Source organism: Barbus barbus, assembly GCF_936440315.1.
Source record: "Barbus barbus genome assembly, chromosome: 37".
NCBI lineage: Eukaryota > Metazoa > Chordata > Actinopteri > Cypriniformes > Cyprinidae > Barbus > Barbus barbus.
This window is the reverse complement of record NC_136715.1, coordinates 4,966,048-4,981,857: the sequence shown is the minus strand read 5'-3', so window position 1 is coordinate 4,981,857 and position 15,810 is coordinate 4,966,048. Positions and strand designations below refer to the sequence as shown.

The following is a 15,810-nucleotide window of genomic DNA, read 5'->3' as shown; positions in this document are numbered from 1 at the left end:
TAGATACTATTGTTGGTTAAGTTACTGGCCAGTCATAACTTCTACTAGCCAAAAAAAAAAAGAAATAAACCAACAGCTTGAGGCTGTCTACACTGGATGTGACAAAGCGACCATTGCAAATAATTTTGTGTCAGTACTAAGGGTGTGCGATATTGACAAAAAAAAAGTCTTTATTTTATGGGATTTTATCGATAAAGATAATTAGATGATAATTTGCTGAGTGGGTTATTCTGCTGATATCTTAAGGACTGCCGTGGACAGCTGACTCCTACAGTTATTGATATTCTTCATATTCTGTGTGGTCAGTTCACAGCAGTGATAAAAATTAATCTTTTCCAAAAAGTTTAAATTGATTTTAACCTTTTATGAGCATTTTTACCTTTATAAAGTATTTTTTTCTAAGTTTGCATCATATTTTGATTCAAATTCTTACATTTAATCAATTATAATAACAATACATTTAGGCTGTTATTAAACAAATTAAATCAGTATCAAGAAAATTCATCTTTGCAGAGGTTTATGGCATTTAGATGTATTTTCACATGTTAATGCAGCTTAGAGGGACATGGAATGCTTTAACCTGCAGTTACAAATGCATAAATAAAGTTTTGATATTTTAAACATAAAATGTTGAATACTGATATTTGAAATTATTAAAAAAATTAAAAGATACTTTAAATGTAAAATTAAAACCGCCAATAGGTGGCAGCAAGTCACTGTTAATAAGCGAGTCATTGCTATTGAACTGAATCATTTAAACTGTTGATTCATTCAGGAACGAAACAGTCATGTTGCTCAGAGATGCAAAACAGCGCTGTGGCTGTTTGTAAAGTGTTTTTTTTTTTTTTTTTTGGCAAAATAGAGCAAAAACGTCTCTTGATAGGGGTGGTGATGGCGCAGTGGATAAGACACATGCCTTTGGTGTGAGAGACCCGGGTTCGAATCCACTGTGAGACACCAATGTGTCCCTGAGCAAGACACTTAACCCCTAGTTGCTCCAGAGGCGTGCGACCTCTGACATATATAGCAATTGTAAGTCGCTTTGGATAAAAGTGTCAGATAAATGTAAATGATAACTTTTTTTTATTATTGAATTGTTGTATAAAACCAATGCTGATTCTTTAAGAAAAAAACGGCACTCCTTATATTTAGTTATATTTATTAACTATATGAATGGATATAAATATATACATTTCCTGCCCCCTTATCTTGAATTATGTAATAATTTTTAATGCATATTAATAGACTGAATCATGCAGTGAAAGAACGCACTCTTAATGCGCACGCACATTAAGTTAGTCTAACCAGACTTAATCATGTTGTGTATGCCTGTACTCTGTAGGTGTGTTTTGTTGGTGTGTTTTGGTTGATTGGTAGGTGTGTTTTGACCTGCGCAGATTTGGCTTGCATGAACTTCCCCAATAAGTTGAGTAACCCACCAAACACCAATGACTGCACTATATGGACAAAAGTATTGGTACACCCCCTTCTTTAGAACAGAACAAAGCACTTCCAAAACTGTGGCAACAAAGATGGAAAAATAATTAATGTATTTAAAATTCCATCTCTGTTGCAACAGTTGAGTCTAAAATGACTACCCATTGGTTTTGTACCCATTGGACAGTCACACCAGAGGTGTTCAGCTGTGTATATATACATATATATGAGAATTCATGGGATTATAATTTTCTTATAACAAAAAAGTTTGTCTGTTTATAGTCAGTTGTACACCAAAAAAAAAAAAGTTGGTATTTTCACATGAAATATATCGTTTTGTTGACTGCCATATTGCAATATTTGGATTTACTCTGTAAATCTGTGTCAGTTTTATCTAACAGTTGGACTGGTATACAAAGTGTATCTGCATTGCTTTGAACTTTGTCTTCGTGGCCCGAAGGCGTTCTGACATTCAGAGACAAACAAACACACTCAGCAGAGATTTAGGGAAGCCTGTTTGGACCGATTCCACAGCACACCTAAAGTCTGGCACAACCTCCTACCGTCTCGCTCTCTGCTAAAGTATAACACCACTTGAACATGCACCAGCTCAGTTTTCATTTCTTTAAAATCAGAGATCTGGTCTCAAGTGGGTAAGTTAACATTTTGCAAGTTGCTATTTGATTTACTGTGGACTCTGCCAAATTTACAGAGATGAGATTTGTATTGAGTTGTTCTGAATTTCTGAAGGAATACATTACATGATGTATTAAGGGTTTAAAATTCTTGTTAAAGGAATAGCTGACAAGTCTTGTTACCACAGGTTAATATAACATTGCATTTCTTTGCCTAGAATGGTTTGAAGGCTAGACTGAAAGCTTTTTCACCAGCTAACAAAAGTCAAACATTTCTTTCATTTTCTAGACCTGCCTTAAATTCTTTATCATGATGGAGATGGCACATACTGCTACAGATGACTTGGGATGATGCATGCCATGACCTTTCAGAATATTTCAGATTCATTTCCATTTCAAAACTGCTATAACTTATGAGAGAGGAAGCCGCTGATGTCTTGCACATATACGTTTATTTACGATAAAGAGTTGAAAGTGCGGTTTGATCCGGGGAATGCAGATGTGTTTTCTTTGTGACTGTTGTAGTTGAAGTGATTTTGCAGAGAGGTTGATGCTTCTCTCTCTCTCTCTCTCTCTCTCTCTCCCCGTTTCATTTGCACGTCCTCCGTGTTGGGAAGCCAGCAGTGTGGCTGTCCCTCTGTGCTTTCTGTTAAAGCCTCCGCGCACCCTTTCTCTCAACTTGCGAAGAGTTATAAAGTTTCCCAACTGTTTTTAAAGATTGTTTCACCCTTCCCAGCAACTCTTCTTTTTTTAGAATCGTGCCACTGTAGAGGAAAATAATCTGACCCCATGCTGATGCAAACTAACTCAAAGAAAAGTCATGAGCGGTTCACTAAGAGAACTTGAGCGACAGCTATTTGTTTCAAATCAAATAAACTATCGCATGTGAACAGAAGATCAGGAATAGAGCAAGGACAGGAAGTGATGTGGAATGAAGAAAGGAACAGGATCAGTCAACGTCCAATGTCAAAAGGGCTGAACTTGACCATGTGAGCACCACTGCAGTTTTCAAAATTGTTTCAAAATATTGGAGCCAACATGAAAAACTTTTTTTTAACAGTAACAACACTGCTAACAATGAACACAATTACTTTATTCATTGTTAATTCATGTTTGTACTTTACAGTTTTAATATACACACCATTATCATTTTGGAGTATTGAAACCACTTCTTGCAATCCAATCAAATTCCTGATAAACTAACATTTTCTCATTTAATATCCTGTATTATTTTAGAAATGCATGACAATGCTAACATAAAATATGTTACGATTGTTGTTTCATGTTTACTTTAAGCCCTCATCATAATTAATGATGGGATGGAAGATAGAAGTTTCTACCATCCGTGATTACCTGTCCCTCAAGAGCCGCTGTTTGTGTTGAACGTGTACTCAGGAAATATCGGCTCCAGGAGCATTAGCCAAATCTGACATATTCGTGACTGTGGCAGCTCGCTCCCAATTTTGCATCCTCACAGGATGAGGAACTTGTTACTGTCAGTAGAGCTATTGCTTTCACTGTTCCTGTCGTTGTCCGGGCTAAACATATCTGACTGTTTAAACAAACACAGACCACATAGCGCACAGATTGGAGACAGGAGATTACAAAAAAAAAAAAAAAAGAGTGAAGGACGGAAGGAGGAGGTGTAGCTCTCCCTGCAGATGGAGACATTGTGTGGCCGTTGTTGAAGCACAGCTACTTTTGGAGGCTGTTAGGAGCAGAAAGTCTCTCTAGTGACACACACAGCTCTTAATGAGAACGAGTTCCTAAACAGCCCTGACTTCCTCCTCCTTCAGCTCCAGTGTCAGACTGAATGCCATGCTCCCAACGACCAGCGGTGAGGTATAATGAGGCCTCTAGCAGAGCCGAATGAGACATCAGGTCATAGAAACAAGCACAGCTCATGTCCAAGCCTGTGTTTTCCTGCATGCATTGGATATTTCACACACATACGGCGTAATTTCTTGGATTGGGAGCTGAGAAGTGGGTCTATGTTTATGTAGTGTTCACCAGTCCCTCCATATAAGATTCCCATCCCTCCCTTTTCCTTATGGGAAATGACCCTTATTGAAGGTAATGACATGGATGTCTCTTCGATTGAAAAATTCTTGTAGCCGAATGACCACATTAAAGAACGAAACCAACAGTATGTTGGAAAGGAGGGGGAAACATCAAAACGATAATGGTGTTGTAATGAACACGAGAAGAGGGTGAACACTGGGGGATGGCAAAAAGTCAATTCCTGTCTTTATCTCTTTTTCTCTCGCTCTGTCTCTCACCGTCGGTTGCTTTACACCCCTGCTGTTAATTTTAAATACCTAGAAAAAGCGTGCACGCATGTGTGTGTGTGTTTGATAGCTCTCCTATACCGCACACCGCTGGGAGTCCAGAGTGTTTCTAGAGAAGCTTTGTTATTACCGAACAAGAGAATATTATGCCTAAAAACCATCCGCAGGACATTTCCAAGTAATCACGGTGCAAAGTGAAGTTGGAGCAGGTCTCAAGAATAATCTCTTTGCAGCTCCTCTCTGATTTGATCTGGAAAGGGCGATTGAAATGCTGAATAAATGCCTCCGCAACGTGGCACAGGACTCAAGCTTACTGTCCTTGCTCCGAACCAGCCCAAAGTTCACATTCCCAGCTGAATGTCACACGAAGACTTGCCGTTACATTCTGATGCACGCTTCGCTAAATTATTTTGTCTGAAAGCAATTTCGATGAATTCTCATGGCTAAATATGCAGATAATACAGCGTGGGTATTACTTATTGACAAAGTGTACTTCAGCCTGGGCGTTTTTTTTTTTTCCTGTCAAGCAAACACTCCAAAAAAAGAGAGAATGAGAGATGTGCAGAGAGCCTTGTCATTGTTTGACCAATCTAAGTTCGTTGTTAGACCTCCTTCCACCTTCAGCGAAACAATTCCCTTGGATGAAGGAGAGCGTGGAAAATCACAATGCGTGCGTACCGAATGTAGGGGCAAACAGCAAGGATGGGTACGGAGCTTACATGCTGATCTGGTAAGCTGTAGATTGAATTGTATTACCTTCACTCAATGACAAAATCTCCATGTTTGTAGACTTTGCAAACGGAGAAGCCCGTGAGTTTGCTTTTTATAATGTACATTGCTGGGACCCTGTTTGAGCCAGAGTAAAGGGCTTTGATATCGCCAAAAAATTCATAAGTCACTCCCAAGCAGCAGGGATGAAAAAGCTGTCAAGGTGAACAATATCCTCTCACTTTAGCATGCTTAAACGTCTTGAGTAGCCTTGGCCGGTGGCGATAGCGAATGCCCCTTTACGCACTTACACAGAGATGCTGTGTCTGCGCCATTCCACCATAATCTGCTCCAGATGTTCTTGTCGAGTTCCCCTGCCACCATTGTTTTATTTTAAATCTCAGTTTCTTGCATTTATTTTGAGTGTGCATGCTATTGATCTAGATATTGGCATCACGGATCCAGCTTTACCCCAGTGATAAGTGCCAGGAAAGTGGTTACCATGCCTTAATCTTAGCTGGCACTACCCTGTTCCTCAGGGTCCCTTTTCTTTTCTGGTCTGCCTAAGTTTCTCCACACATAATCAAAGGAAGCAGATGCTACTAGTCAAATCTTACCCTACAGGGAATGCTGGGAAATTTAGTTTGTGTTTGTATAAGCGCACCTTTGGCTTCTGCGGAGTGGAAGGGTCTCTTGTCACCCAAACAAGCCAGGTTTACTGCTTCACTTTCCATTATAACAAATAAGGTAGTTTTAGCGAAGACCACATCTGTTGCATTTTTGACCTTTTTGGACTTGTTCAGACAGGGAAAGGATTGGCAACCTGGGCTTTCTGCTTTGTGATTGGTTTTAAGAGTCTCAGGAGGCATGAACTCTGTGTGTTCGCATATGCAGTTATAATCAAGCAGTGGTGGGTTTTTGTGTAGTTGAGCTACAGTCTGCATCTGCCTGCATATGCTATTCATTGTCCATATTTTCGATGTGCTTTAGTACAATTTTAAGGAAAAAATAATATTAATATAAGACTTAAATATTCTGCCCAGCACTTTCACTACTGTTCATATGCTCGGGGTTTTTAAAAGAAATCTTATATTCTCAACAAGGCTGCATTTACTTGATCAAAAATACAGTAAAAATGGGAATATATTATTACCATTTGAAATAAATGTTTTCCATGTGAATATATATTAAAATGTAATTTATTCCTGTGATGCAAAGCTGATTTTTCAGCATCATTATTCCAGTCTCAAGAAACTTTTATTATTATTATTATTATTATTATTATTATATGGTGAAAACAGATGTGCTGTTTAATATTTTTGTGGAAATCGCTAAACGTTTTTAACAGTTCATAATAATAGCATTTATTTAAAAAAAAATACTGTCATCAGTTTAATGTGTCATTGCTGAATAAAAGTAATATTAAATATATATATATATTGCTGACTCTAAATGCTTAAATGTATGAGTGTAAATGTTTTGTTCAGTTTCAGTTCACACTGCTCAAGCAGGTCAATACCTGAAATGATTGTCTTTTGACTGGATTATTTCAGTAAGCCATATTGTTTTTGTTTCTATTTTTTCTTCTTCAGAAGTATTGTTAGTGCAATGTCTTTTTTTTTTGCCAATGCATGGTACTGTATGCTTGAATTAAAATTGGTTAAGTAACATGATGCACATTTTTGTCTTTTTTTAAGCCTTTAAATGTTGACTGGACAAAGCCTTGTTTAAAGGTTTGTCTTGATGACAGTCAGTTCATTTGAATTCTGCATAATTTGATTCGCATTTCAATTGTAGTCTATATTCTGTTTTCATTCATCCATTCATGAACTGAATACAGGCATGCTCAGAGTGGTGCACAGTGCTACACATTTCTGTAAACTTTATTGCACACTTGTATCTGTCACCAGTGTTGGCACTGCAAATGGCACTCGGTTTTAATGCCCTGTGTTTTTGTGCAAGACTGTAAATAAGTCTGAATGATTATGACACATCTGCACAAACAGACTTTGCCCTTATTTTTCTCCTGGTCCAGGCATTATTCTGTCATGTGGTTGTCTGTTGGCGTAATCAGGCTTGTTAAAAAGAATCCAGCGGATCCCCTCCGGAGTGGGTTTAGCCATGTCCCGCTATCCCAGGGATTACAGCTTCCTTGAAAGGATTAGCACAATGCTGATTAGTTTGATTTCATTCTCCAAGCCAGAAAAAAGCCAGTCCTCTTGATGTTTATGAGATTTATTTTAATACATTTCCTCTTGTGGAAACAAATTATGCAGACTCCCTATGTTTTTTTTTTTTTTTTACTGTCCATTCAAAAGCTTGCATTTTTCTCGCTGTCATTCTTGCTTGCTCTTCGTCCTGTTTTGAGAGTATTTCCCAATCGAGCTGAAGAGCAAAGCTCCCTGATTAGTTGAAATAAAGAGGCAAAAAAAACATCTATTTCCTCTTTGTGCCTGGGACAGGGAACGTGTCGCCCCTGTCGTGGTAATTAAGGATGACTCCGTGCAGGCAAATGTTTGAGGAAATGGAGGCTGAGCTGCTGAGGAGACGATGAGGGAAAAAAGGAAAGGTCACGCTGCTTTGTTTTTGCAAACGGGTAGGCTTTGGGCTGTAAGGAGCTGATTCGTGAAGGTGCCTGGTGCCTCATGATCGGAATAGTAATTCAAGGAGAGGCTGCTGTCAGTCTGTGGTATAGGTGCGTCTGTGAGTCCATGAAGGAATGCGGAGAGATGTTAGCGAGCGTGCGCTGACCGATGCAGTGAATTGCAAAATTCTCCAGGCATCTCTCAACTTTTGTGTCTGTTGTGTGTGTATGTACAGTATATGGCTAAGACAGCAAAATAGGCAGCAGGATGCTTTTAGTTGCAGTATGTGAGTGAAACCTGATTTCAAGTCAACAAGAAATCAAAATTAATCCAAAGACTTTCTTATACACTTTCTTATACATTAATGGTTTTATTGTGAATGATTCATTGGTGCATGCCATTGCAAAATAGAGCAGAGGTTTTCAAACTGGGGGAAGAAAAGGGTTCTATGGGGTTTGTAAAAAAAAAAAAAAAAAAAAAAAAAAAAAAGATCAAAGTTAATGTTAAATATTTAATATAATTTTTTAGAGAATTTATTAAATTGATATTGTTTTTGTTTGGTATTCTCAAAGTCAGTGTTTAATATTCTTAAAATATTTATTTGATAATTTTTAAAGATTTATTCAATTTATGTTACGTTTTGTTCAAGATTCTAAAAGTTAGTTAAATATAAAAAATATATATGTGGGTATATATGTGTGTGTGTGTGTGTGTGTGTGTGTGTGTGTGTGTGTGTGTGTGTGTGTGTGTGTGTGTGTGTGTATGTATGTGTATATATATATATATATATATATATATGTATGTGTGTGTGTGTGTGTGTGTGTGTGTCTATGTGTATATATGGGTGTATACGTATATATCCCTAGTAAAAAAGTCATACATTTAAAACACATTAAGTATAGTTCAAATCTATTAACATATTTACAGACATATTGCTCGGGACTAACTGACATAAAAAATATAATTGAACTTTATTTGGAGTACTGCTTGTGCACAATGCACATTTCTTAATATTAACCCTAAAATGTGTTTTAATGTCATTGTTGATGAGGATTGCATGATCTTTAAATAATATTGGTCTTTACATGCATGATATTTAAAGTGTTCCTAAAGTATATAGTTCCACTTTAGCACAATGAAATATACTTCAGTTTATATTTAGTTGGACTTCAGCACTACTTCCGCACAGTTAAAGTGCATTAGGTACAAAATGAGTTGTTCCAGTTTAGTATACTACAAGTACAATTACAGGGTATTTTTATTGTACATACGTAAATATGTAAATGTATTAGTAGTATACATAGCATGAAATACATGTATTTTAAATATAATTTAGTATGTTTATTTTTCACTAGGGAGGGATAATTTTTTTTGTAATTTTTAAACAAATGTATTTAACTAATACTACTGGCAGAAATCATGCAATTAATCCCTCTTATGAGTTAATACACATTTCCAATTATCTTTTTCTTCAGTTGTTAACAACATGCTCTCATTGTGGGTCTTTATACATGAACTTTCAGATTTGAAATTATAAAAGATCTGAAAAGCCCTGATATATACACCACTTTTTACAGTCTAATCAATCCCCAAATGGATAAAATTAAGTCTTTCCCTTTTTTCTTTATTGACCTGTCGCTTACTGTGAGGTCAGATCTGTTGTGGTGTAACCATAGTCATATGAACGTTTTTGTACCTGCTTCTGAACTGGCGTCCTATGCTTCCCTTCCATTCCCCTTCTCTCCTCCTGTCTTCAATCCCACGTTACCCTCATTCGCTCCATAACCCCTCCCTTTTTTCCATGTCTCGTAAGCACTGAGGTGTAAAATTATTCAGGGATGGAGGGATAGATTTCTCCCTGTTGAATTGAGCCATTGGGTAAGGCTTTTGTGCCAGGCCATTGTAATTGACTGCCGCTTTATTTACCGACTGAGTTTGTGTGTGTGTGAGATTCTGGAGTGCTTCCCTGTTCATTTCTTTTCTTTTCCCATACATGTGGCTGTTCTCTCGCGCTTTGATCCATAGCACATCGGCAGCTCACGCAATCATGAAAATGGCTCGCATGGCTCGTTCCTAAAGCGTGCCGGACAGACTTTCATGTTATTTAATTACGTGAAATCCATTCCTCTACTCTGAAGTCACCCACAAACGTACAGGAAAAAGGGTGTGTTTCCTCTTCACACATTCCACGATTGGCACTCGCTGGATCCAACTAATTATTCACCCTGTCAGTCTTCCCAGCGGCCTCTTGGATGGAGCACAAACACTGCGCTGCCCTTTGGAGGGATTTAACAACAACTCTCGTGACTGCTGTTCTCTTGAAAAGAGGCCTTGCCCCCTCCGGTTGTTGACAAATGGCTATAGACTGGCGTGGTGTCAAGTTGTTAAAATGTACAGCGGTGTGGAGTCAGAGGAGTTAATGGTTTTTCATACTTCTCAATTTTCCACCCTTGATTGCGTTGGCCTGCTCACCACTCCTCATGGATGTTTACGAAGACGGCTGGAACGTCGGAATGGATTCGAGCACTATGTAAGTGGAAGGCTCAGGTAATGCTGTTACGGCGGCTGCGGCCCCAACGTTTAACATATGATCCATTCACACTCGGCTACCTCCGTGACTCCAGGAGCTTGAGCGGGAGCATCCGTTCAGTCATATGCTGTGATACACTACAGCTGCTAGGGGGAAGCTGTCAAATCTCATTATTCTGAATACTGCCAGTCAACAAGCAGCTCCCATCTTCGCCAATGAAGACTTTACTATCCTCGAGCCCCCTGACACGCCGTATTGATGGATCGCAGTTCATCGCCGGCGAGGAAACGGACTTAATGCTTTGAGTGCATGAGAGGAAGAGTCATTTACTGAGGTTCCAGTAAACCACAATGGAGAGTTTGAGTAATAAGGGATTGAGGGCGATGGCAAGCACATTCTCTTTGAGTGATGCATTGCTGCTTTTTTTGCAGAGCTTTCACCTGTTTTTCTTCTGATACCCTTGAGCATGTGTAGATGATGGTTGTAATTTTTACAGGTGAGAGACATCATAAGTGGAGACTTTCTTGGTCTCTTTTGGGACTCATCTTTGTTGCCGTGATGGACAGATGAACAATCAGATACTGCTGCCTCTCTCTGTGGTCTCTTCCTCTGATAACACCATATTTAATTGTCACGCCAGGGGACTGGTCTTTGGATTTAGGACTACAAGGCCTAGTGAATGTCCTTGAGCAAATGTCAAGTGCAGTACGAGCATAGTGGTTCATGTGCTTAAATTCATGTGGGTCGCTATTCCTCATGGGAGGCCTTACACTTTTCCTATAATGGAAGTGTATTGGCCATGGCAGTTTTAGTGTGTCTGCACTCGATGTGTAGAAGCTGCATGACAACTCGGCGTGTTTACTAAAAAAAAAAAAAAAACAGCTGTGAGCTTGATGACTTTATAAAATCCATTGGTAATTTTTTTAAATTATATTTTATTAATATTATTTTTAAATGTAACATTTATTAAAAATGTAATCAATATAATTTTAAATGTAGTATTTTTATATTTACCCATTTTTACCATTGTTGTTGGAAACAATGGGTAAGTTAAAATAATGTTTTCTTAAAAATGTTTATCATAAAATTAGAAATATTTTTTAATGTATTTATTAAAAAATGTAATTGTATTTTAAGTTATTTTAATTTAGATTTGTATAATACTTAATTTACAAAAATATTTATAAAAAATGTATAACTTCTCATTTCCTAAAAATAATTTCTATAGAGTATTTATAACCGATTTAAGAGTTAAATAACTATTTTTGTAATGTTTGTCAATATAACTACATAATGTTTACATTGATCCAACATTTCATTAGAAAACAAATATCTTTTTTTTTTTTTGAGAGAGAGCAGAAACATCAAGTTGGTATTGATATAAGGATCAGGAATTGAGAGAACTCAAAGCTATATATACAGTGATAATTTTATTTCATTGAACATTCCACTGGCTTCGGTTATGAAAATGAACTCAAACAGAGGAATTAGTTCAATAACAGATGTTTATTTACAAAATAGTGAAGCAAAGCTGACTGGATACGGCGAGTAGAGACTTTGATAAACCATTTTGGAGTGCGATGAGGGATTGAGTCGATATACTTGATAGGAACCATGAGCAGGACACGGACACGCACACGCGCGGTCACGGATTCCGGAGCAGAACACTGGAGCAGACAGACTGGGGAACACACACTGGAGAGAACACTAGAGGCAAGTACACAATGAGGCAAGTAGCAGGTAAATCGCTGAGATATTGTAAGCAGTCGACTTCGCATCAATGCTTCAAATAGACATAAACGAGATCGGACAATCAAGTGCTGTGAGGCATGCGTCTTTATAGTGGACGATGAGGTCTGAATGACATACAGGTGTGCTCAATCAAGGCTCAGGTGATTCCAGGTGAGGGCGTGCATTGTGATTGGAGAGGGAGAAGGACAGACAGACTGTAACATTACCTCCCCCTCCCGAAAGGCGCGCCCCGTGCCGTAATAGTAACAATGTTGCAGTCTGTTTGTCCTTCTCCCTCTCCAATCACAACATTTTAAGTCTCCAGTCCTGCCATGGCCTCCCGAGTCCCCAGTCCCACCATGGTTCTCTGAACCTCCAGACTTGCCATGACCCCCCCCGAGTCGCCTGTCCCACCATGGCCGCCAGTGTCCCCAGACCCGCCCTGGATGCTTTCCCAGTGTCCCTGCCCTGCACCAGCGACTCGGGAGGCCATGGAGAGTCTGGAGGTTCGGGGAACCATGGCGGGTCAGGTTATCCCGACCAGGAGTATATAGCCTCCCCCCAAAAAAAATTATTGGGGACGTTCCCCTCTGGGAGCCGCTCAGGAGGAGAAGGCTCTGGTGGGCTCCCTGGTGGCGCAGGCTCAGGTGGGAGCTCTGGAGGAGCGGGCACTTGGGGAACTGGCCCTGGAGAGTAGGGCACTAGAGGGAGCTGACAAGGAGCAGGCACAGAAAGACACTGACGAGGAGCAGGCACAGGAGGGCGCTGTCGAGGAGCGGGCACAGGCCTTGGGTGAACAATAACCGGCGGGCTTGCCATATTCTCTGCCGGCGGGCTTGGGTTGGCCACGGCTGGCTGTGTTAATTTCCCTGCGGATGGCGGGCCTGGGAAATCCGCGGACGGCGGCGTCAATTTCCCTGCGGACGGCAGGCTTGCGTAGGCCGCGAACGGTGGTGAATTCAGGAGAGCTGCGGATGGTGGCGGGCTTGAGGGTAAAAAAAAAAAAAAAAAAAAAAAAAAAATCACAGAAGGTGGAGGGTTTGAATGAGACTGGCTGGAGTGAGGTGCGGTCGATGGGCTGGGATCTGGAACTGGTGGGTCCTCTTCTCCTATAGAGTATGAGGATCCAGCTATCCACAGGGCGAAGTTCAGATATTGAGCCAAACACCAGCTGGGGTTACCTAACAGCATCAACATCTGGATTTCCTCATCCAGCCCGATTCTGAAACCCTCCATTAGTGTGAGTTAGCTGCAGAAGGCTTGGTGGCTGGTCTCTATAAATTCCTCCACATATTCCTCCACACACCCGTCCATTCTGGAAGAGGAATTTTGTGAAACCTCCTGAAAGATTGTCCTCTTCTATGGGCCACAGGTTAATTGAGGCCATCTCCAACCTCATCTTCTGTAATGGGCCGATCTTCTGTTACGGAAATGGACTCAAACAGAGGAATTAATTCAATAACTGACGTTTATTTACAAAATAGTGAAGCAAAGCTGACTGGATACGGCGAGTGCAGACTTTGATAAACCAGTTTGGAGTGCAATGAGGGAGTGATTTGATATCCTTATCTTGATAGGTATACTTGGAACCATGAGCAGGACACACACCTAACACAGGTGGATTCCAGAGCAGACAGACTGGGAAACACTGGAGAACACACGCTGGACATAAACGAGATCGGACAATCAAGTGCTGTGAGGAATGCGTCTTTATAGTGGATGATGAGCTCTGAATGACGTGCAGGTGTGCTCAATCAAGGCTCAGGTGATTCCAGGTGAGGGCGTGCGTTGTAATTGGAGAGGGAGAAGGACAGACAGACTAGTAACAGCTTCGGTGATTATTATATGTGATTTTTTTTATTTTTATTTTTTTCTCTCTGCTGACAAGTAGCAATGTGGCGCTTGAATTTGGTCACTTCTTTGTCTGGGGTGCATCAAAACTTACCCATCCACCCTTTCCATCAATGCCCCAGTGAGGTTTGTAACTTTAAAAGTATAAATCCATCAACAGGTGATGATAGAGGAAAAAATCAAAATGGGTTGCTTTAGAAAGACTGTCCTTATAATACAGTAACTGGTCGTTGAATAGCTTTGGATAAAAGTAGCAGCTAAAAAAGTGTTTTATTTATTTATTTATTTATTTTATCTTAACTTATCTGTTCAAATCTTTCGCAAATCCCGCATAGTCCGAAGGAAAGTGAAAAGAAAGATCTTGCTTGTTGGGAAATAAAAAGTGGTGGCTCATAATGTCCTCTGCTAAGTCTCTTGCTAGGTTCAATTTATACTGTATTCACTGTGCCGGTTCCTCGGTTTTACGACTTTTATAAAAGTCATCATTTTTCTCAGCCTTTGAGAATGTGTTGAGTTGACAGGCCCGGGTCGGCTCTCCATAAAGAGATCTCTTTTAGCAGAGAGCAGGTACCCTGTCCAGCCTCAACAGTGGCAACAGCCTTATCCCTGCTTAGCATTTATGAGTTCTGCAAATCATGTAGCAGCTCAGCCTTTGGCAGCCTGACAAGATTCTCCAGACTGGAGGCTAACGGGCCTGTCATTCGGCGCTGGTTCGGCCCAACAAAGGCTTGTCAAGGAAGGTGAGGTCTGCTGCTCGCAGTTAACGAGATGCTGCACTAACTTGAGAATTTCTTTCTTTATTTCTTTTTTTTGTCTTTTGAGTGAGATATCCACCCAGAAGGACACAGATGGATGGTGACTGAGATGGTGTGTCTGCTAGATTTATGGGAGTTGCAGGCTTCCCGTGTAAAGCTGAGGAAGGTGAGGTCGTACAAGTCATATTTGCAGAGATTATGGGTTCAGGAACATATTTCTAAATGTAAACTTTGACTGCTGTGCATTGCGGGTTCTTAGGAGTAAAGTGCAAATAAACATGCAAAAAGATGCGAAGGAGTGAAATAAACAACCGCCTTTGTCACGGATGCTTGCCAGCAAATGACTAATGCAACAAGCATAAAGAAACTTGGAAATTGGAGGCCGGAGGCACTTTGTGTGGATGTCTGGGCCTTTAGAATTCATGCTTTTACAACCACAACCATGTATGCAGTGAGACGGAAAACACTTTTCCATGACACAGGATGTCACCTGAAAGATGATTGGGTGTGTTTTTGCTGCCTCCCTCGTTTTCAGAGAGTTGAAAATGGCCGTCATTTCCTTATGCTGTCTCACAGAGGCTGTGTTTATCGAATTTCATAACACACTCTCTGAATGCAGTGCTGGTGCAGAGTTAATGCAGATAGTGACTCCCACCTGGTTTATTTTTCTTGCTGAAGAACGGTACCAGTCAAACATTTGTACTCGCCTGATTGAATGCATTTGTTGGATGATCCTAAAAAAAGGTCTTTCTTTTTGGTTATGTTATTTATTTATTGGCATTTTATAATAAATACATTTGGAATTCAATGCAAAGGATCTTAAATCTAAGAAAACCCTATTATAGAACGAGTAAGTGTCTTCAAATTTTTAATTTTTAAAATTATGTGCTATGTTACTTCAACTAACCAGCTATCGACTACTGGTTTGTCCATGCCAGGGGAAATTGCACTTCTTCTACATCCATAAATTCTCCACCGAACAAGCATAATGTAATTATGCAGCATTAAAGAGGCTTATTAGATAGGATTATGGCAGACTAGAATGAAAGACTTAAACCAGAACCTTTGACCCCTAATCAAATCCTTTTAAATGAGTGATTCAATGAGATAATCTTTTGCCTCTATATGGACATATAAATAGGGGTCCAAAAGTCTAAGACCACTATTGAAAATGCTTCTGTTGAGCATTCTTTTCTAATTTATTTACTTAACATTTTCAGTGAAAAATGAGCATGGATTTCAGAATGTTTTAGTGCTTCACATGTTGCCCTTTTGTAGGGCAACATTTTT

General features: G+C 39.7%; 1 protein-coding gene across 1 annotated transcript in view; it reads left to right on the top strand.

Annotated features, from left to right (window-relative positions):
* The window catches only part of camta1b (calmodulin binding transcription activator 1b), a gene marked incomplete at its 3' end in the record, with an annotated part of 324,758 nt that overhangs the window by 17,653 nt on the left and 291,295 nt on the right, over window positions 1-15,810 (top strand). The window lies entirely within an intron of this gene.